The sequence below is a fragment of the Notolabrus celidotus genome, chromosome 23 (genome assembly GCF_009762535.1).
Source record: "Notolabrus celidotus isolate fNotCel1 chromosome 23, fNotCel1.pri, whole genome shotgun sequence".
Lineage (NCBI taxonomy): Eukaryota > Metazoa > Chordata > Actinopteri > Labriformes > Labridae > Notolabrus > Notolabrus celidotus.
Genome location: NC_048294.1, coordinates 22,142,666 through 22,166,305, shown reverse-complemented (window position 1 = coordinate 22,166,305; position 23,640 = coordinate 22,142,666). Strand labels below are relative to the sequence as shown.

Below are 23,640 nucleotides of genomic sequence, written 5' to 3'. Positions count from 1 at the left end.
TGTTTTGTTGTCTGCTGGCTCTTGGCGATGACGTCACAGACAGGCAGCCTGAATTGAGTAACGTTTAACGTCTTTATCATTAAAAGTGTAAAAAAAAAAAACACATCCATATAAAGTCTGCCGTGCTGAAATCCAATGCCTTATTACCATGTATCGATACAATCGATTTATTACCTTTTAAAACGATGTTAGATCAATATGTCGCCCAGAAGGCCAACTTGCCGAGCACAGATCGATGTAGTAGATGAATCGTTACACCCCTAAAGAATATATATCATAATCTTTTTGGAAAGGCTTGAGATAGAGCTGCCAGGGGAGGCTGTTCCTGTCTGCTTCATCCTTTAATTTTCACATAAATTCAAAACATGTGTAAGTATTTTAAATTGCATATCCTTGTGACATATCTTCATGCCAGTGCCTGACTCAGCATTGCAAATAATGTCTTCCAGGTATTCTAATGATATCTTAGAGTGAATTACTGTCACAGAGATTATTGTCTCAGAGTTTTTTTGTGATTACACAGCGTTTAGGAGCTGAATTGTTCTTCAGTCAGTTCATTTCAGAGTGAGTCAACAAGTTGGGAGTAGCATTAACCTTGTGTATTCTACTGTCTTGACAAGGGATGGCATGAGGCTGTGTGGTGAGCCACTCCACCGCTATTAGCTGCCCCAGTATCTGCAACACTTTCCATCCTAGTGTTTCCTTTTTACTGTGTATAATCAAAGAACACTGAAGTTAGAAATTGAGGGTTTGTGTTACCCTCATTAGCAGCGTCAAGAAAGGCGTTGCTTGATTTGGGAATATGGACAAATAGGGATTCAAGGATAGGTGGTACAGCAATGCAGAGACAAGAGTCGGTTCAGCCAGTGCAGCAAAGTTGTTAGCTCAGAGAAAAGAAAGAGCAGTGTGCAGCCTCTTTGTATTGTAAACGTGGGAGGCTGGCTTTTTGCTTTCTCCAGGACTCGACCGCTATAAGGCTCCCTGAGGCTGTGATGCTGGGAGAACACACGTGCAAGCCGAGCACACAAACACTCTCACAGTCAGACTGCATGACTACATCCACCCACCATGTAGTTTGCCCGGATTCTTCTCCTCTGAGGCACACACATGCCCACTCATTCCTAATATAGCATAATAGCTAGCTCAGTCTTTTAATTCCAAAATTAGACTCATTCAGTTCGTGGAACATTTCCGTTTGAGCTTATTTTTTATGAGATTATCAGTTTAAAGATACGTCAATGCAGAAGGATCTGTTTTATCTAGTATTAAAAGACTGGGGAGGTTAACAAGGTCTCCCTGTGCTATGCTGCAGAAACAAAAGGCAGCTGTAGCTCTGAAATGAGTTTTCAGTTTCCTTTCATGAAGTTTTTACCAACCACTGTGCTGTCAGACGAGCTGCTCAAGTTCACAAAGTTATGTTATTTTTTAAATAGTTTAGCCGAGCATTGGAGGGAACGGCTATCAAGTTGATTATTAATTGAGGACACCATCTGACAAGAAGGAACCCAACCTAGCACTTAGCTTCAAATGCATGCCTGCCAATTTCGAAACCAAGATAATCTCAAGTGATATTCTGTGAAAAACTCAGACTCTGCAAACGGTCAAAACTGAGCACAGTGACTTAAAATGTCTAAATGTTTGCAGAGCTACCACCACCAGCCTTCGGTCATCTTTGCAGGTTAACACCCACATGCCTGTGCTGGTTGCTCATTGCTCCGGTCAAGTGTTAATATGCTAGCTTAACCAGACACAACTGACATACAACTTTATCAGGATTTTTTAGATACTGCAAAACCATATCAGGCTATGAAATGCCATCTGTGATCTGGGCTTGTTTACATCCAGGTAGTAGAGCATTAAAGCAGCAGCCTGAAAATGGAGCTACAACTCTGGCTATTGGCGTCTGAGTCATAGACTGTATAAATAATGGACGTAGTATCTGTGATGTCACCCATCTGTTTCTGAAGCGCTGTTCTGAGGCCAGTCGGCGACGGCAGCCATATTGGAAATGTTGAACTCAACATAACTGCTGTCAAGCGAGTGTGACGTAAAGAGGGGGGATTTGAGCCTCCTAGCTAACAGCTACAGTGTTCCAGCCTGTCAGTCAAGTCAGCTGTGCCTCTCATAAAGGAAAACTGGTAATCTTAATATCTTTAAAATTGCAGCGTTATGAAAAATTCACCCCCCGTACAGTGTGTGCTGATCGAGAAATTAGCTGACAACACTAATTTTTTGTACCAGGCTGTAAACATTTTTTTTTTTTGCTGTAAAGATCGCCTTTTTTGAATTGGTGTGTATGTGGTTTCCGGTACTTCTGGAGCCAGCCTCTAGTGGACACTTGATGAACTATAGTTTTTAACACTTCTGCATTGGCTTCAATTCTCGCAGCCAGAGGTTGCTGCTTGATCTGAGTAAACACAACATATGACTCAACTGGCTAGTTATTCTAGTGCCCACTAGCAAGGATGTCAAATGGTTAATTGTTTAGTCAACTAAGCTGGAACATCCTTCATTAATACTCAATATTTGGATTCTTTGTCGGTCCCAAGAGGGTCATGTCACAGGGGTGCTAAAGTTAGCTTCCTTTGGGTAACTTGTTTGGCACTTGCTAACGAAAGCTGCAAAGATACACTCCGGATAAGAATGCTTGTTAGTTCTATGTTTACAGAAGACCGGCGAGACAAAACTTTATTCTTTACCTTCGGATAAATAAAGAATACAAACCATTAATCTGTTTTTACAGCGTCTGCATCCCCAAAAAGTGGAACCCCAATTGAGATGAAAAGTAAAGCTGCAGAGAGTGGCGTGATTAACAGAGAGAGACCAGATCAATGGGGCACTTATTCACCAAGCACCTTCATCACAGGGTTTGGCAACAAGGAGATTAGAAGCACAGGTGGTCTGTTTATTAGCAAAGTAGTACTTCCCACAGGCCCATCTCATATTGATGTGAGGAAGTGTGTGTGTCTGTGTGTTTGCTTTGGCTCTATAAGGTTATAAAGAATGTGTTTTGTATTCAAGCTCAGACCTGTAATTTATGTGCAGAGTGCAGTCATTGAACTCCTCAGGAAGGATACTTACAAAAGCACACCGAATAAAGGGAAAATCCATCCAAATGTTTGCACAGATCCATGTCCACTGACTATTTCAGAAGATACAAGGTGGGGATAGTGGACTCTTTATTATGTGCTTCTTGCGGTCTCAACGGAGCCCTATTGGAGCACTTGGCTTACATTGATTTGACCAGCCAACACAGCTGGCAAGCGTTGGCTACACTCATCACCAGTATCGACTGGGTTATTAGCTTCCCTTGACTGATGCCATCGCTGGTATAAATGATTATTGAATCACTGGAGAAGTAAATGATACAATGTGTGGAGGAAGAGTCGGTCATCCGTGTACGCTTTATTGACATCCTGACATGAAGGAAAGGAGAAAGGATCAGTAGTACACATCCTCAAATGAAGGCTTGTGCTTGCAGTCAGGGTAAGAGCTAAATCTCTTATTCCCCTGTCCTAGAAATGTCTCAAATATGGGAATTAAAAATTGCATTATAAAACTCGAGGTTGTATATTAAGGGATTTGTGACTGTCTGGTCATAAAAGGAAGCATTTCCATCACTTTTATTTCCCTCTGAAGACACTCTCTCCTCTGCTTACAAGGACATTTTGGTTCCCAAGAGCGAATACTTCCGTGTCTGTCAGTGCGTTAAATGAGAGCGTATACCGAGCACTAGTGCTTTTCCATTTGGATGAGGTCATCCTATTGTCGGTGGTGGTGTGGCTTCACAACAGATGGGCCTGGTCCCTTTGAGAAATTAGCAAAGCAGTCGTCCTTGGTGGCATCCGGTGCCTTTCAACGACACACCCAAACACGTCGTGCTGCACGAGGTTGGGGACGAATGATTACCTTGATCTTATTGAATTAGCTCTGACTAATCACTGTTTTATTGTTTAAGTGTTTTCTCTTTGGAGTAGATGGAGTGTTGCAGATTAGTTGTGCAGTATTGGATGTGTTGGTTGTTGTGTGCACAAACACACTGTATGCTTACCTTAAAAGGTGCTTGGATGAAAGGGTGGAGGGTCCTCCAAAAGCCAGCATTAATATTTCAGTTTCCAGTTTCAAGGTACCTCGAGGCAATCATTTTGTGCTGATGTTTAATATTTTAGGCTGGACCATTAACCTGTCAAAAAGTCCAAAAAAAATAAGATGTTTCCTTCAGAAATGTGTCTGGACAGGACAGGAACGAGGTTTCTGCCATAAAATACGAAACTATTTCAGTGGAGGCAAAAAAAAAGTAGGCTGAATTTAGTGCAGAGTTCAGACTTATTGCTCCAAACCTGAGAGTTAGAAAGAAAAATACAGTTTCACAGACAGACGAGTGTGCTGATTTCTTATTCCCTTCCTTGGATTGTGTTATCCCAGGTGTTCACATGCTCCTGAGACTGTCCATTGTCCAGAGTTGGCAGGGTGTTAAGCTGTTTTCTGGTAATATCATGAAAGCTACACAAAGAGAACACATCATAGCCAAACCAAAACAACCAACTGTCACAATCTTGTTTGACACAATACAGGAAATACTGAAGTTCTTGTTATCAATCTAACATTAAAGTTAATCCGCCATGTTTCTGCATAATTTAGAAGTCATGTCTGTCAACTTAAGTCGAAACACACTAAAGATGTCTTCATAATGGGCTTTGAATTGTTTTCATCCCGATGAATCGTTGAATTGCAGTATTTAATAACAGTTAATTGCATTTTTAATTCCACTCATTTGCAATTCAAAGCAGTTTTTAAGTCCATATTAACAATTCATTTTTAGCAGACTCTTGATTTTGGAATCAAATGATTGCAATGGAATGAACTTTATGATCCAGACTTTTAGATTTATTATTCAAATAAACGCTGCACTGCTACACCAGTGTGGTCTGAAACCATGACTTAGAAGTAGGAGACCGCTTCAGAGTGCTTCATCTGTGAAATATAGTATACTTTAATTTTTCCTCACACTCCTTTTGTGATGCCGTTGCCCGCTGACTTCAGTCTTATTTGCTGCACCTGTATGCTACGCTTGTAGGTGGTCCCTCAAACTGAAAGTACTTTGCCGATATTTAATTGCCCTTTGACATAAAGTGCATGTTACTTTCATTACTGCTGCAGCAGGAAGCAGGAAGACACTGCAGTGCTTAACCGCAGAGTGCCAAAAGGGACAAAACAGCGTGATTACATCAGACCCTAAAGGCACCACGATTAACACTCACACTGACAGCTTCACTTTATATCAATCATTCCAACACTAGCAGTGCAGAAAATATCTTTGTTTGATTGGTCTCTTTCTTTCTGCATGTTTCGATCTACATTCCCATAATAAATCATCTCCTAGAAGCTATATGATATGAGTACAGGGCTATCGTAAACCACATTTTAAAACCCACAGTAGATGATGTGGTGATTGCAGCAAATAATAGACACACTGCTCTGAAAGACAACTAGCATTCAGACATCAGTCTCGCTCAGTGTGAACCCAATTAAAATGGATCCACTGACTCTTCTCCCTGTGGACATGAACACTACGATTAATTCCAAGCCCACTAATGCATACACAATGAATACATTACTGTTGAGTTACATAACTGCATTGTCTTGATTTAAATGGGTTCTCTCTGATTGGCTGTTTGAACTTAAATCATCTAGATCAACAAGGGAAAAGTCAAGAATGTTGTTGATCTGCTGAAATAGAGTAGATCTTGTACAGTTTGTAATAATAATAATAATAATACCATTATTTGTATAGCACTCTACAATACAAGTAACAACAATAAAGTGCTTCACAAAAACAATAAAACACAATAAAAGCAAACAGAGAATTAAAGCAGAGAGGTAAAATGTTAAAACATTTGAAATAAATTCACAAAATAAAAGCTTTACTATAAAGGTGTGTCTTGAGTAGGGAAATAAAATTACTCTGCAAGTCTGATTTCCTCTGGCAGGCTGTTCCAGGGTCGGAGGGCTCTGACAGCAAAGGCCCTGTCGCCTTTAGTTTTAAGTCTAGACCATGGAACAGCTAGCAGAGCACCGCCAGAGGATCTCAGACTGCGTCCTGGTTTATGGGGGGATAAAAGCTCAGAGGGGTGAGTCCATGTTGTGTTTAAAATATGTTTAAAAGTATCTTAAAATCGATCCTTAAAATCAACAGGGAGACAGTGTAGGGATGTTAAACTTGGGGTGATGTGGGAACATGTTTTAGTTCTAGTTAAAGCCGGGCTGCTGCATTTTGGACTGTCTGAAGTGGGTGGATTGATTTCTGGTTTAGACAGGTGCACAGTGAGTGGCAGTAGTCAAGGCAGGAGGAACTAAAAGCCTGAATGAATTTTTCTAAGTATTATGATAAAATAATGGACTACCTTATTTCTGAGCTGATAAAAACAGGACAACTTTCTTTATTTGTGGCTCAAAACTCAAGTCCTGGTCAAGATAGCTAAATTATCTAGATTGGGCATAATGAGGGTTCGTTTTGCTGCTGGGCCAATTAGAATGGTTTCTGATTTATTGTCATTGAGTAGAAGGAAGTTGTCTGCCATCCATGATTTTATTTCTTCAACACACTTGTGAAGGATTTTGATATTGGATCGGTCAGCAGCTCTGATGGGGAGGTGTAGTTGCGTGTCGTCAGCATAAAAATGGATATGTACAATATTTTATACACAAGTCTACAATTTGACACCTTTAATGAAGAAACCCAGAAGTTTCCATAGTTTGAACACTAAGCAAGGCGTTGTTTATGCTACTTAAAGACTTTTACAACATAAAACTGGAAGCATACATTTTCTTCTTTGCGTAAAGTTTGATCAGATTGAGTACAATTTGTGTTAAATTAAAGCATGTTGCCTGTTTTTTCCACGTTTGAGGATGCCGACGACAATTTTAACATAAAACAAATTCTTGAAAACGAACAATAACACAGGTGTAGAATCAAGACACCTCAAAGTATGAAAACAGATTTTTAATAATTGGTAAGGCTCTTTGTCGTCTTTCCCACTGACGCCATCCTCTGTCCTGCAGCCTTGTTTCCTTGAGCCTTCTACCCACTCCATGTCCTTCAGGAGAGGTGGAGGCACAGAGCAGAAATAGCCACTCATGCATCACAACAGTCACCCAGCCTTGTTGGAGCTCGTCTCTCACTCCATCTCCCTTCTGTCTTTAAACAAAGGAGGAGTGAATATCAGGGAAAGTGTTAACCCTCTGAGAGTACTGCATTGACCTGACATATTCCTGCTCTTGTGCTACTTTCCTCTTCTCCTTGGTCAATTTTTAGCTCTGGCGTGATAAAATGTGATAGAGCTGTGTGTACGAGTGTGTCTATTTGTGTCGAGTTGAATAAGAAACATTTAGTCTGAATAGCCCAAGGATCTTCTTTTTATGAGGAGAGCTCGCTTTTGTCTTTTCTCTTTCACAACCGTTTTCCATTCCTCCTTTCAGTGCGTAGCTGTTTTTGGTTCTCAGGTTCAGTAATGAGTTTTTCTGGGTCAAAACTGTGAAAAACAGGGTGACATGAAATGGAATAATAAACACAAAAGTAGAGAATTAAAGAGACGTGTACTGTAGAATTCAGATGTGTTTTCTATTTTTAAACACTCTATAATCTCCAGTTTGAACTCAGGAACACTCAGCAAAGATTTCCACCCTTAAAAAAAGCAGCTTACAAACTTATCCTGGCACTTTTCTTCCTGTTTTTGCACGTATTAATGCTTTGACTTACTAAGCCAGCATCTAATTACATTATCAGCAGTGAGGACGGCTTCCTAGTTGATGCTGTTGCCATATTAGATTAGTGACTCCATGAACACCCAGTAGCATTTAGCGACTTAGACTGCACAGCCATGACTCTCTGTCCCCACTTTGTTTGTGTAATAGAATAATTAAATTATGTTGATTGATTATTAGTGGTGTTTTGCTTTCTGGGAAGCTGTACTAACATCGATAATTCACTGTAGCTCCCCTTGCACACTTCTGGAGCACACTCACCTTTCACTGAGATTAATAGCTATTGCATATTAATCCAAATCCTCTGTGCTTTATCACAACATTCCTGCACATATCTGCGTCTTGCAAGATATTTTCACAGAACTTGGTTTTGCAAATTGTATGAATGTGTCAGAAAACCCAATAAAATCAAATTATCATATCAATATGTGCTTTTCATGCACATTACTGTCTTTAGATGCATATTCATGAAGAAGAGGTGCTCCTCTGGTCCTCGTTGATAAGCACCCCAAATTACTTTTACTTGACCAATGTGTTGGAAAAAAGACTTTGCAAGTTAAGTTTCATCCAACTGTTTACTGTAGCTACCATCCAACGCTCACACACATGAAGCTTTTTGTTTATGTTTGCTTCAAATGCAAATTCAATTTTTACTCCTGGCACTTGTTATTGGAAGTCATGCAACTTCATTGTGTGCCAGTGCAAAAACAATTAAGGTACATAAGCCTGTGCATGAGTACAGGGTGTAAACACATGAAGCAATTACATATTAAAGATACTGCATGCAAGACCTGACGTGACGTTATTTGCTCTGTGCTCTTGCAGAAGAAGTTTTGGAACATTTGCTTAACCCAGGGGTGTTAAGCTCATTTCAGTTCAGGGGCCACATACAGCCTTATTTGATCTGAAGTGGGCCAGACCTGTAAAATAATATCATAATAACCTATAGAGAAGGACAACTCTAAATGTTTCCCTTTGTTTTTGTCCAAAAAAAAGTCCAAATGTATTCTGTAAATGTTCACATTTCATGAGCTATCTTTTTTAGAAAAACAGCTGTTGTATTTTTCTCCATGATGAGTCTCAAAGTTTGGCCAAATATGATATTCTGTAAGCACTGAGACCTGCTGTGAACACACCAACCACACAGGTTACCCAGTCACCTGCCACACAGTGTAATGTTTGTGTAACAGAACAGAGATGATAATAATGAAGAAGGTAAAGTTGACTGTTATGGACCCCCCTTTCTCCATCATGAACAGTTTGCTTTATGGACAGTGTTGTATGCAGGGGTGTAGGGCTAGTGCACCTATGACGTACGCACATGTATGGTAAGCACACGCACGATATATGGCTCCTTTTTAGGAAAAAGGTTGATCCACCGCTCCTGCTGTTACAAGTTTACATATACCAAAACTTTGTAGATCTTGAAGTGTTCTAAAAGTCTATGAATCTCCACCGGATTATGCAAACTACGAGCTTCGTTCAGGTGCGCTCCATCAGCACTATGATTGTATGTGACCACCAGAGGACAAATCTGAAGGAGCAGTTAGTTCCATTGAAAAATTGCAGTTAAGGTCTTCTCTGTCATTTTTCACTTTGGGAAGTCATCCACAGGTTGGATTGGAACCTCTGGCGGGCCGTTTTTTGCCTTCGGGCCATATTTTTGACACCCTCGGTCTAACCTATTGTTCCTCCATCCTTTGAGTTCTGTCTGTTAGTGTGTGTTGTAACTTCTTGCTGCAGACACTGCAACATGTCAGAGCGGAGGGTGGAGATTGATCAGGAGCTGCATCAGACCAGACAGGCCAATGACTGCAGGCAATAATGACCACAAGTGTCAGCACAAACACAGAGTTACACACATGACAGAACTTGTGCACCCGTTGGAGACATTCACAAAAGATGATACATGTCACATACTGTGTGAGGCAACACTTAAATACACGGTCTTAAACTCAGGGCTCTTATCAAACAGTTTTATGATTTAAAATGAAGTTTTATTAAACGTCTTGTCCAACGTTGTGAAGGATGAAGATTGTAATCGCTCTCTGAGTGGCACTTGGCAAACATTGAATGGCAGTTTTTCAATCAGCTACATGTCCCTGCAAATATCAAGATACTAGTTAATCTCAATGCTTAAAGAGTGTGCTCACATATATTAGTATTCAGTCAGTACACACACAGAACACAATATGTAGAGCAGCATAACACCAGTGAGGGCACTGTAAGAGCAAATAAGGAGAGCGTTATTGCGTTAAAAGAAAATGAGCCTCTTAATCAAACTTAAACTCCTGCAGCAGCGTCTCATTCTACTTCACTGAACTGTAGACCTCTGTTCCTGCCTCTCCTGTGACGCATCCCTCCCTGCACATGTTGCTAAGTGAGGGGCATGAACTTTTCTAAAAGGGATGAGTGTTGTTATGTTACAACACTTTTACCTCTATCACATTCTACTGTAGCTGCAGTGAAAGTAACTCGAAATGACAGCGTGCCCTAAAGGTTTGTGTTCAGGGATGGTTCAGAAGTATCAGCGGAACCAAAAAAATGAGCCCACAAACAGGAGGGGAAGTGACACGTCGGTTTGAAATGCAGTTTTCTGGGGGATAATTTAAACTTTAGAGCCCTGTTAGTAGCTTTAGATGATAAATATAGGATGATCTGAAATACCAAAAGAGCTTTGAAAGAAAGAAAGAGTGTTATTGTGAAGTCAGTGAAATAAAAGTGACTGATGTTTTTAACTTTCACCACAATATAGGGGAGACAAGACATTTGCAACAAGCCTTCATCCTCCAATCACAAACATGCTAGTGATGCATGTGCACATACTCTCTTTGACCCATGTCTTAATCCATGAACCATCCTATAACGATATAATAATTGGTAGTAATTGACCACCTGCTGAGACTTCCTTCTCCATCTGCTGCAATGTTTACGCCTCCACATATCTGTAATTAGAGTCATTTTCAATGTAGGTCTTGGTTCCTTTGTCCCCTCTAATAGCATTTATTCATCTGTTTCTCATGAGTCTCAGTTTCGCTGTAAATAGTAAGTTACACAGAGGCCTAACTCTGGAAAGAACTCAATAAGGAAACTATTTTTTTTTATCTTTTCTTCTTGATGCAGGTCAATTTGATCTTTGTGATGCATTTCAGGTAGATGGGAAACCTAAATGTGGCATCAAGTAGATTTATCTGTAGAATGAAATGTTTTTTATTATTATTTTGAATTTAAATAAATAAATGAATAATAATAATAATAATAATAATAATAATAATAATAATAATAATAATAATAATAATAATAATAATATTAAAAAAATAATAATAATAATAATAATAATAATAAAAAAAATAATAATAATAATAATAAAAGGAAATAAAACTATTTTGGAAGATTAAAAAAAAACAAAGATAAAAGATTAAAACCATAAAAAAATATGAAATATAAAATATCAAAATATTATTACATTTTAAAATCACAATGGTGACTTTTTTATTATGTTGTCAATAAATAATGTTATTTTCATTTTATGAAAATAGAATACTGTGAATGGCACAAAAAAGCAATAGTCAGAAAGCAGAATTTCATGATTTTGTTATGTTTTGCAAAACCTGTCAAGTTGCATTCAAATAAACTTGTCAATGTCATATGTAATAATCTTTAAATGGCGTGCATACGCAGCAAACAGTCGTAAGTGAAGTATATACAAATGTGGTCACAATTCTCCAATTGAATGAGAGAGATATAAAGTGTTGCAGCTGTTCCCGGTCTCCCCTATATAACATTAACTTCATGTTATTTCTATTATCAAGGTGTTTTTGAAGGACATGTTGTTTCTTCTTCTAAAACCGATCCATGCTTAAAAAAAGCACCTTCACCAATAATAATTTCCCCACTACTGCCTCTACTGAAGCCTTTCCAGAAGCTGAAGACCAAGATGCTCGTTCATTTCTTGAAAGTCTCTAAAATAATTTAATAACTCAGCTTTTATTACCAGGCTTTGATTTGACTGATGTGTTGTGATGGTGTGTGTGGGCTCTCGATCCAGCCTCGGGAGCAGCCACAATAAAAGCCCAGGCCTAATAATGATTCCTAATAGGGAGCAGTAATTGGAAATAGCAACTTCATTAGTGAGTGACAGCAGCAGGTGATAAGACAGGGGAATACTGTGTAGCCAGTGATGCTAGAAACTCATTATCTGCAATGCATGGCCCACTCCTTAATTATTTGAGAGGATCTTCACACTCTTCACAGCCCCCCTCTTCCTCTTTGACTGAGGATTTTTGAGTAGTTCCTTTAAAGGAGATATTTGGGGTGCTTCTGTTATCTGTGTTTGGGAGGTGGATGGCCTTGGGATGAAAGTGATGAAACGGAAGAGGAGCTGTAATGAGAATCTCTGCGCTTCGGCCTTTGATGCAAAGCAGATGCAGCTATCCATATTTCCTTTTTCTTTATGGGTTAGCATCGCTTCAGATTGCAGCAGTTGTTTGATTTTTAATATGCCCGACATTACTCGCCAGCATTTTTCATTAGCAGCTTGTTATTGCTGCCCAAATACAATATGTCAGCGGCAACACACAAGTTTAGCTGTAGCACACAAGCCAAGAATGTTTCTCATTTTTCCCCAGAAAGAGAGGTTCATTAAAATAAACAGTCTAGTGAGAATGAAAGCTTACATGGTGCCAATCTATTATATTCCGTATAATGAAACCTCCTGCTGACTACATACACATGTGGGAGAGAGAAGACTCATCCCTAAAGCCTTTCCCCTTCAGGTGAAGTTTTTGAATGACCTTTAAATGCAGACTTTAATTCCCTCACGTATTCAATAAAAATTACCTTCAGCAGCGCCGGATTGACGGATATCTTGCATAAGTGCTAAATATATGCTAAAATACATTCAACACCCCCATTTCTGTCGTTTTAGTGAAGCCTAGACCTGTTCCATAAGACTGGTGTCTGGAACAGCGTGTCGTTTTATGAAAGAGGTTTGCAAAGATCTAAGGCATACTGAGTATAATCAGATGTGTGTGTGTTTGATTGTGACTAGAAAACATGGCCGTCTGTAGAGTTTGATTACCGTACATGGTGTCTTTGAAAAAAGTGAAGCCACCATGACGACACCTTATACAGGACTTCCACAAGATCCGTGTCCGGACCGTCTCAGATCTGCTGCGGTCCAGCTCCGTGCTCTCTCGTCCGTCAAAACACACTGGTTACGTTTTCAGAACGCAACACAGAGCAGGACCGCCGGACAGCTGGAGTCATGTGACCGAGGTTTTCCAGCGGTAATCACTGAATCAAGGATTCTCCCCCTCCTCTCCTCATCCATGTTGTCTTTCTGGTCCTCTGAAAACCTCTGACCTGTTGACTCCAGGCCTGGCTCTGCTCATCATGACGGTTTGTTGTTGTAGTTAAGTGAAATACGATCTGGTGATAACACAGAGTGTTTTATTCTGAAAATTAACCGGATGTTTTCATTTTGTTTTGGTGCCTGACTTCCTGTCCTGCTCCATCTGCATCTGTCAAAAATAGAAGTCTTGCATATCCGCAGCCAAAATGTAATGGAGCGGATCCAGTGGAAGTTAACACACTGACTTGAATAGGAACCTATCAGATCCAGTGCTGTGACAGATCGGCGACAGACCGGACATGGATCTGGTGGAAGTTGGCCGTTACGTCTGCCGCATGGAGTTTGGTATTTTGGCCATTGCATTTCAGACAGTAATACCTATGACACAGTATTCCTTTCTGCTGCATTATAAACAGTATCTTAAACTCTGCATTATAACTCCACCTCAGTTGTTGTCTGACTTGGGCGACTTTGAGCCACTAGGATCAGGACAATCATCGTGTCTCTGCATCTTTCACCCCATGCCCGAAACATACATTGCTCCAATCTCCAAATATGACCATGATTTATTTAAAATCTGAATGCTCTGTTGAGTCCTACTTGAGACGAGCCATCAGTACCTTAAACTCATGGTGGTATAACATCCAATCAGCAGTCGGCCCGCTTCCCCCTTCAGTTTCAAACAATCTGACGTCTTTTGTGCCTCAAACCTGCCATCAATTGAAAAAATGCACTTAGCTTAGATTTTGAAACCATCTTCCACTTCTTTCTCAAAGACTTTTACCTTTAAATAGTTTCGTCTCATTTGGCCCGTGATTGGCTGCTGCTGGGAGGGTGGAGGAGAACTGAAGGAGACAGAGGAGACAGACAGGAGAGGGAGAGCACTTGAACTCCTGAGTGGCATTCTTGATGCTAAAGCGCTGCTCAGAGACTGGGAGAGAGACGACGAGAGGAGGGGGGGGGAGAAAAAGAACATTGAAATAGTAGAATTGATTGAAGGAAACAGGGGAGTCTGGCAGGCTAATGACAATGAATAGACAAGATCACAGTGATTGAGAGAAGAGACGAGATTATCTCTGATTATCTGCACTTGCATTGAGATCAGAGGGAGGGAAGAAAAGAAACGGAGAAGAAGTGTGCTCCTGCAGCAGGAATACAGAACTGTCAGACCTTAAATACAGGCTTTTGATCAGAAGGGGAAAGAACCTTGATCACAGGCACTGTGCTAGCCGGCTTAAAGGTCAAACACATCACGCCTGTTGGAAAGCATGATCTAACACTGCGTTCCCAAGGCCATACACACGAGGCTACCACTCCTACATGTTGCAGCAAGATGTAATTGGGGATGATTAGCTCCCCGCTTGTGCTGTCCTTTATGCCAACTGCATGCCACTTCCAAATGCCTGGAGGGGCTCCCAGCTGTTAAAGTGGTGTGGGAGGCTGGAGGGGGAGGTTATGACCAATTTCTATGTAACATATGACACAGCATCCACTGTCACTCTGTGGAAATAGCTGCATCATTCAGGATTATGAATACAGACTCATAAACATCATCCTTAAGCTGAGTCGATCCCCTGAAACAAACGCACATAACTCAGCCTGGAGGTGACAAGCAAGGCATCGCAGACATACAAAGAGAGCACCCAGGTATTCAGATTCTAATCGCTGGATGTTTTTCGTGGGAGATTCCGGCGTCTTGCGACCATCTGTGCTCGTGAGAAGACTAACGATGGCGTGTTTACTGCCAGGGACCAGCCAAGGCAGCAGCAGCAGCGGTTGTGAGGCAGCCAAAGAACTGTCGCATCCATCCTGATTGGAATTCAAATGGATCACCCTCAGCGGGATCAATACTGCATGATAATGATGTTGTGACATTTGGAGGGGAGACTGTGTGTGTGGATGTGTGTTTGCAACCCACACAGCGTGTCTGTGTGGGAAGATGACAGTGTATGTGTACACCCACATGCCTCTGAATTTGCAGTCACACAAGCGTCCTTGTTTTCTTTGCAAACGTTTCAAGTCAGGGATAAAATTAGAATCCTTACTTAAACTAATATCACTCATAGTTATTTTGCTTTTGCGTCAAATCGCCAAAATCAGCATTACATCTTTCCTTCAGAATCCAGCATGACTCACAGTGTGATTCGCCTTCCTTCAGACCACCAGGGAAACCAGAAACTTTGATGTGATTCTGATTTCTTTTGAGCCGAAAACTACAAAAAAAGTGAGAATCCGTCCACCCGGGGAGACGCTTCTACCATTCCTCATCATTCTCGGGATTATGAAAGAACACAGTGGAAATCAAATCAGGGCACGGCATTCAGTTATAGGAAGTAAGTAAATCATCTCTCTCGTCATTGCTGGGAAAGGCAGTAATATCACTGTGAGACCGAATGTTCTAATATCAAGTTTCTGAACACAGCCAGCCAACCGCATGGGAACCAGAGACGGGAGAATATCTGCAATATTATATGAAACATCTGAGGAAATTGACTGGGACACATCAAGGAGATTCCTCACTGCTTCATTCTATATATGTACTTATTATTATTATCACATACAGTATATCCAACTTGTGTTTTCTTTTTGCAGTTTTAAGATGACTTTTGTGCCGCTGCTCACAGAGGGCAGAGGCATTTGTTGTACAAACTAAATGATTATAGTGGCGTCATTCATCAGTTTCTGAAGTGACGTTTAGAAGCCCAAAGATGGTGGACGCCATATTGAAAACGCTGACTCAACCTAACACATTACGTCAACGTAGCAAGAGCCGAAGAGAAGGGGTTGAGGCATGCCTTTAGCCTCCTTTCCAACAGCTAGAGTGCCCCTAATTATGCAAAACTCCTAATTTTAATACCTTCAAAATATTACCAGTTACTTTAAAAATCACCACCAGTACAGTGTGAGAATAGAGACATGAGAAAATCGTAGTTTGAACCATGCTGTCGATACAAATACTGTCATTACTTCCTCATTTTAGCGGACACACATGGATGTTAACTGCACATTGACTTGTTGCTATCTCAGTTATTATATTCTCATCTCAAGCAGAGAGTATTTACCCACCTTCCCTTGAGCTGACGCATGTTTGGCCCTGGACCACCGAATCCCCTTGTGAGATGGTTTTTGGCAGGGGCAGCCAGGTTTATGAGCGGCATCAGCGATCTATCAAATATGTTGAGGACAGCCCCTTAGCATCATTGATCTATTTGCTCTGCAGAATGTGCAAATATACTCCCTATACATCACCGGATAACGCTCAATCAGGAGACACGGATGAAACAGGGGGGCCAGATTGGTCCACATTAGGGGTACTAAATATTTCTGCGGGTGCTTGCTGTGCTGATTAATGGCTTCATAAAAGGTCCACAGCTCCCCTCATGTTTGGGCAGCTTTTCAATCACCTGCAGCTTTGGGAAAGATTGAAATCTGAACATGATTTATGCTAGTTTGCTCCTCTAGTGGAACATTTACATCTGTGTCCTCTACATTTAGTGACTTTAACGTCAATGACGGCTTAACCTCCCTATTTTTATTCCTCACTTCCATCTCTGTCGACGTTTTCTGCTCCTCCACGTCTCCTAATCCTTCCTCTCTCTGCACAAGCATCCTTGTTTTGCAGCTCATCCAGTCCATCCGGCTCCTTAAAAGAGTTGGCTGCATTGTAGTGAAACACTATTAATTACCTTGTCATCCCTTGACAGTTGGCAGTGACAGGTTTTAGACCAGCTCTCTGAGGATGTGGGCGGACACGGGCGCTAAATTAAAAAGCCGAGAGAGCTTGTCATATCCTGTCATTGGTATATTTAATGAAAAAGCAAACATGCGTGTGTGTGTGTATGAAAATGTGTGTTTAGTCTGGCAAAAGACAGGGAGATAGACGTGTTGAATTACAAACAGATGGGCAGAAGAAGAGATCAGACATGTATTGACTAAGTGAGAGACCGAGAAACAGCTGGTGGCTGCATGGGCCGAGGTCTGAAGACAAAAACAGTGAGGCCGAGAGGAAAACGAGCAGAGCGCGTCAGGACAGGAGCTCCTGTCGCTTTTTAAAATGCATGAAGAAGCCTTTGGTGTCTTCAGCTCAGTCAGATGATAACTTTGACGGCTCATTTTAACTCATCATCACTCTGTTATTCAAAACTACATCCTGTGTAAGTGTCCCCACCTCCCTCGGTTTCAGTTCTATCGATCAGATTTCCACACTGCAAAAACTCAAAATCTTACCAAGTGAAATTGTCTCATTTTTAGTCAAAATGTCTTATTCCACTTTATTTAAGATACACTTACTTAACAAGAAACATCTGAGCAAGATAGAGGGACTAGTTTTAAGACATCTTAAATATCTTGTTAAGGCAAACAATCTTGAAATGATCTTGTTTTGAGTTGTAATTTAGAAGAAACAAGGTTTATTTTACATTTCAGACATTTTTCAAGCTGAGATCTTATTTGTAGGAGACGGATAATCTTGATTTAAGACAAACCCTTTACTTGATTTAAGTAAATGTATTTTATTGGAGAATCTATCAGAAAACAGCTCCATTGATAAAAGAAAGAAAGAAAGAAAGAAAGAAAGAAAGAAAGAAAGAAAGAAAGAAAGAAAGAAAGAAAGAAAGAAAGAAAGAAAGAAAGAAAGAAAGAAAGAAAGAAAAGTTGTTAGCATTCCTGGCTTATTCTGAGACACTAAGCTTTAAAATACTCGTAAAATATTGCTTAAAGTAAGTTTTCCCTGCTTATTGTAAGATCACACTTTTCCAAATATTATGTCTTATTTTAAGAAATCTTACCAAGCAAATTTTCACTTGTTCTATTGACAGATTTTTTTTCTTATTTCAAGGTAAAAGTACCTTGAAATAGTGCATAAAGAGGAACAGGTTGCAAATTCTGAAAAGATACATGTTGAAAATGCAGTCCAAAACAAATTGATTGAAGGAAGTGTGACTCTTTTTCCGATGTCGCATCACAATATTTTTGGCTAACCCTGACAGTTGTTTACAACCTGTCGGAGCCTTCCTGTGCATCTAAAAAGCTGTGATATGCTGCAAAAGCTGCTTCCTACTATGATTCAGGAACATCGCATAACAGGATGAGCCATGCTTCTTTCCCTGCATTCTGCCCCAAAGGTGATGGAGATTTGTTGTTTTCGATATACCACCCTCCTACTTCACCTAATGGAAAAGCCATGTCATCTTTCCCTGGGCTTCGTTCACACTGCGGCACCGTGTATCAGGCATGCTAGGGATCTGTGTGTAAGGCTGCAGAGCTGAAGCACTCAGAGACCGATCCTCCGCGGTGGTGTTTATCCCGGGCCAGACCTGTGTTTGGCCTGGCGAGTGTGAACAAGCTGTGGCAGCCCAGGGGAGCTGTCCGTGGTGCTGAAACCAAGGATCTCTCCTCCACTGCTGGGACAGCTACTGCTCTGCTGCTTCAGTAGCTGATAAGCTAACACAGAGTGACGCTTTTAAGTCTGGCTTTACAGGGCAGGTATATTTAGACCTTTTTTTTCTTCCTTTTTCTCCCTTTGTTTTTCTCAGCGTTCAGTCTGTTAGATCTTGAGAATCAACTACCAAACTTCAAAAAATAGTGCCTTGAACGTACGCTTTCAGAATGTTGTTGGTATATGATAAATAAAAGATTCAAAAACATTGCCAAGAATCGTATTTATAGTTTCCACCATGCAGTAGTTCCTCAGATTTTACCTCATTTGACATTTTCAAAATGAATATGCAATGTGCAGAGGATTGTAAACGCTTTTTTAAAAGGTCACAACTGTGTGTGGAAGATTCAAAGTTAAAGATTCACATAAAAAAGTTTACTGAAGTACATATTTTTATTCCCTGAGCTGTTCTTTAATTCTGCTCAGCGGAGAAGAGATAAGAACTGTAGGATGATAAACTGAGCTTAAAGTTTCATTTCAACACACGATAACAAAGTTTGCTGTTAAGGTCAAAGGTCAAAAAGCCTGCTGTGGATTCCACGCAGAATATAAAGAAGCATGCATACCTCTTTATGAGAACCTAAAGGGATCATGCACATGGCTCAATGCAGCCTGGTGGTGGTAATCGGGAAGGTATTGTAACAGGTGGTAATCGGCCTTGCAGCTGAAGCACATGCTTGTATGATGCAGTTAAACGCAGCGTGAGTCTTAAATGTTGGCGAGAAAAAGCCTTTTGGGAAGGTCTGTTATTTTCAGTCCTGCAATGAAGAGGGTATGATGTTACTGCGGCATTATATTTTGGGGGGAAAAAAATGCTTAGGAGGGTAAAAGAAACGAAAAAGAAGTGAGAGAGAGCTAAAGAGTGAAAAGAGCCCAGGGAAATCTCCCGCCACATCTCGCAGGCACCTCAGCTTCCCTGTTCCCTCTAACTCACCTCACTGACTTTCAATCGCCGGAGCCAATTTGCTGGGAGAGGAGCCCCACGCTGGCAAGAAATGAAACCACCTCAGCTCCTCGACACACACACCTACCCCTCAGCGCTGTCCTTCTTCTTCTTCTTCTCCTCCTCCCCCTCTTCTCCATCTCCATCCCGTCCTCGATATTCTCCTCTCTTCAGTCTCCCAGCACATCAAAGGCCTGGAAGAGAAACATGGAGACTCGCTTGGTCGCCTCCTCGCCTCCCCACTTCTCGTTTTGTACCGAGGCCTCCCTCCTCCCTCCTCTCACTCCTGGGTTTCTCGTGCCAGCTGTGAGTCAGAGAGAGGAAAAGAGGGAAGGGCGCTTCACTGCAACGGTATCACAAGAAAGAGGGGGAATGATCAGGTTGAGGCTCTCGTACATTATAATTACCATAATTAAAAAGTTAGAGGAAATCATAAGTTCCTCTGTGGAGCAGCAGCCATGGCCCGAAAGTTGTACGAGTATTCATCTATTTAATTCCTCTCATTGGTTCAAGAACGACTAATTAGACTTTAGAGTTCAAAGCACAGGGCTGCTGTGATTGGCCAGAACTCCACAGCTTATATCCTTACTCTGACTCAATTCCCCTCATGCCTCTAATTGGATGAAATAAAGAAGTGATGGCATTTTTTTTTTAATCTAGCACCATCTAACAATGATCAGCAACTATTGCACCATAATGACCTGAAGAAGTGTTTTTGTACAGAGCATTTATTTGGAACTGTCGGAAGGACTGTCTTCAAATTTGGCACAAACATTGAAGAATATTTCTTTGACACGTATTTTGATTTCATAGTTTGACCCATCATCTGTCTGTTGGTATGCATGGAGCCCACTTTCTGTCAATCTGGACACAAGCAAAGAGGTGGAGCTAGCCTGCTGGTAAACAGCTGCTATGCCTCCACCCATCAGTCAACTCTGCTTTGCTATTTAAGCAAATTCATGTTCAACTCCTCCTTTATGTTCCCTAAACAGATGAAAAATAACCTCCATTGATAACTTACTCCCTTTGCTGCTACAGAAATATGATGTCCAGAGGCAGGATGAATAATTCCTACACCTGAAACCGTCATAAGAATCTGCACATTACACCGTCTGCTACAATGCTTGCAGCAGGCTGAGGAAGATAGTGGTGTGAGGACTACTGCCAAGACGGAAGGAGACAGGAAACACACAGGTAGAGGAGGTAAAAAAGGTGCGGAGGGTTGTTTGCCTGAGGCAGTGGCTCCCTCCCCAGCACAGTGGCGGCAGTATCGAGGGCTCGAGACTGTTAATAATTAACCATCTCACCTCAAAGAACACACACGCACTGCACAGTCGAGCCCTCTACTTCTTATGCGCACACTCTCAGATGTTCTCTTTGTCTCTCTGCACTCACAGACAAAGGCCATTTTAGTTTTTATCTCTTACGGGAGAGCCGGCTACATTACTATTTCATTCCATATTTTCTTTGCTTGACATACAGCTGAGTAGAAAGGTAAGCTGGGGGCTAGAGTTGACTCCTGGGTTGGGAACTTGCATCCAAAAGCAGCAGAGAGGAATCAGTGTTCATGCTGGCTTTCCCTGTGCAGTTCCTTTTTTTTACTCTGGTGTCTTTGCAGTTATCAAAGTCCTGACGCATGTTCAAATGTGCTCACAAGCTATCACTGCACAAAGCTTAGCAATGATTCAAAATTACCTCCATGTTTGTTATTATCATGTTAGCATTTAATTGCATTTTTAATGCCCTGAGGAGCAGGGTGCACCCTTTTACTGCAGCATTGTAATAGGTTTATAGTTATTCCGTCTCTGGCATGAAAACACCATTACTCCCCAGAAGGCTTCTCCTGACATTTAACGTGGAAGTGCTGTGTGTGAGGGGCGGGGTTGGAGCGCTGGCATAAAGATGTAGAAGAGGTAGTGGGGGGATGTCTGGTTTTGCCAGTGATGGGAGGGAGAAGCTCATAAATGGCGCTGTAGAAAGGCGGTGTTCGCAGAAAGGTACGCAAAATGTCAGATGGGAGCTGCATAGCGAGCTAAGAGGAGAATGTCAAGGGGCGATGGACAGCTGCTGAGCAATTTCCTGGTCATTAGCGAGATACCAGGGACCTGAGGCGCTGCTGGTGACCTCAGTTCGCTCAAGGCGAGTGTGCAGCGGCCTGTCAGTGACTCAGCCACAGGCTAATGAAAAAATGTAGTGTGGATGCTGTGCATAATGCACAGATTGGAGGCTCCCAGCAGAATGTGGGGTCTAACTAGGGCGTCGATTAGTGATGCGCTGGCGGCATTTTTTGATGCTGCTGCTACTCTGGCTAAAAATGTCACAGGATGTAGAACCAAGGTGCATCATTGAAACTTTGCTGAAGTATCACTGCTGACAGGAGGGTTTGATAGAATCTCAGAAAAATGTTGTGATGCATTCTCACCAACATTTAAGATATGACTTTGTTCGACTCTGTAGAAGGGTGTCAGATAAACCTGATGCATGAAAGGAATAAGGTACAGTACAATCGATCACGTTTTGTCAACACTACAGGGATCAGCTGTGTTTTCAGCCTTTATTGGGATTCAGGCTCCACATCTCTGCACACTGCCTCTGTGTTACTTCCAGCTAATACAACAGGTGGGGTTAAAGGTGACCTGTTAAAGGACATAATGTGTGCAATCTGTTTGTCATTTACCAAAATTACATGCTCTCTCATTCTTAATGTTACACCCAAAAACAGGCCCTGTTATAATAAGAGTCATCTAATGTAGGAATAGAAAGAAATGGCTGTGAGAGTTCAAGAACCGCTGACCTGCAGCCTGTTTGGTTAGCCTTTCTGTGGCTAATGTGAGTGGCGTGTCAGACTGCATCCATCTACCGTTCAGAGTTACATTAAGCCAAGGATCACAAGTGCATATGATGACATGGCTTTATGTGATGCAACAGATATCATTGTTTGTAGTTAAATAAGAAAATAATGCATTTATTCAAACATAACACTTAGTACTAGCTTTTAAGCATTTTAAAAATAATTGAGATTAATAACATTTTTGATTGCATGTTTAAAATCCCATTCTTGTGCATATCAAATGAGTTGTTAAGATCATATTAACAATGTGAAGCAATTCTTACTAGTGCCTTGATTTGTAAATCAAATGAATGCAATGGAATCTACTTCATGATCTGGACTTTTAGATAACAATGCACTGATCTACTAGTGTGGTCTGAAACCGTGACTTAGAGGCTTCAGAGTGATTTTTCTGTGCAAAGGATTCCACTGTTACACTTTTAAGGAATTTGCAGGTAGGCGAGTACAAAGTGTCCATTCATTGTCGATATGGTGCGCCGCTATTTCAACACATTCTGCGCATTTCAGGAGTTCCAGTTTAGTTGCTTCTCTATTTTATGCAGGTCCTGTATGTGTGAAACTATTGTTCCTTGCATATGACTGGTCACAACACGCCAACCTGAGGATGTTCCTCAGAGTAAGACACAGATCTGTGGTGATTTACACGCTCTGAATTAGTGCTCCGTCTCAAATTGTAAAGAAAAGGTAGCAAGACAAAGTCCATTTGATGCAAAAAAAAAAAAAAATGTAAGTGTTTTATTGCCCTTTAAAGACAGTCCAGAAATATGTGAGCAAGTAAGGCAAAAATGCAGCAGAAAAATATTTACACACTGGCCAGAACCACCATTACCTCTGCACAGCACCACAGCCCTTCTCTGACTGCATAGGCAGTGTAGATCCCCTCCATTTAAAGGCTAAGCCCCTCCCACTGGACTATACCATCTTTAATTGGAATCAAAAGTAATCAATTCAACCATACAGGTTATTTTCCATATCAAAAAACATTACAAAGTATATTTACATTCATTTACCACACATTAAGGTTGTCATCAAAGCATTCGCCTAACACCCAAGCTAGGAATGACTTTACAACCCCATTTGACACTCCCATCAGTTGGTATGGTTCAGTAAGATGGACTGAGCATGCTCCCTACTTGTTACTCAGGCACTATAAAAGACAGCCTGAAACTATGCTCGGGTCCTTTGTCACTGCCCAGCACCAGGAAGCACTGTGGTAAGAGAAGAGAAACATAAGTAGATACAAACAACTCATGGTGGTATACAATCGTTAAATAATAAAGAGTTAACTCAAA

The 23,640-nt window shown here is 41.1% G+C and overlaps 1 protein-coding gene and 1 long non-coding RNA gene across 2 annotated transcripts in view; one reads left to right on the top strand and one right to left on the bottom strand.

The window, feature by feature from the left end:
- nrxn2b (neurexin 2b) overlaps nt 1–23,640 on the top strand; it is a 1,139,450-nt gene that overhangs the window by 890,766 nt on the left and 225,044 nt on the right. The window lies entirely within an intron of this gene.
- On the bottom strand, nt 9,759–13,968 carry LOC117807185. The gene is made up of 3 exons (XR_004629924.1): nt 13,902–13,968; nt 13,738–13,827; nt 9,759–9,866 (listed from the first exon to the last, which is right to left on the bottom strand). It is a non-coding gene; the product is annotated as an uncharacterized LOC117807185 (long non-coding RNA).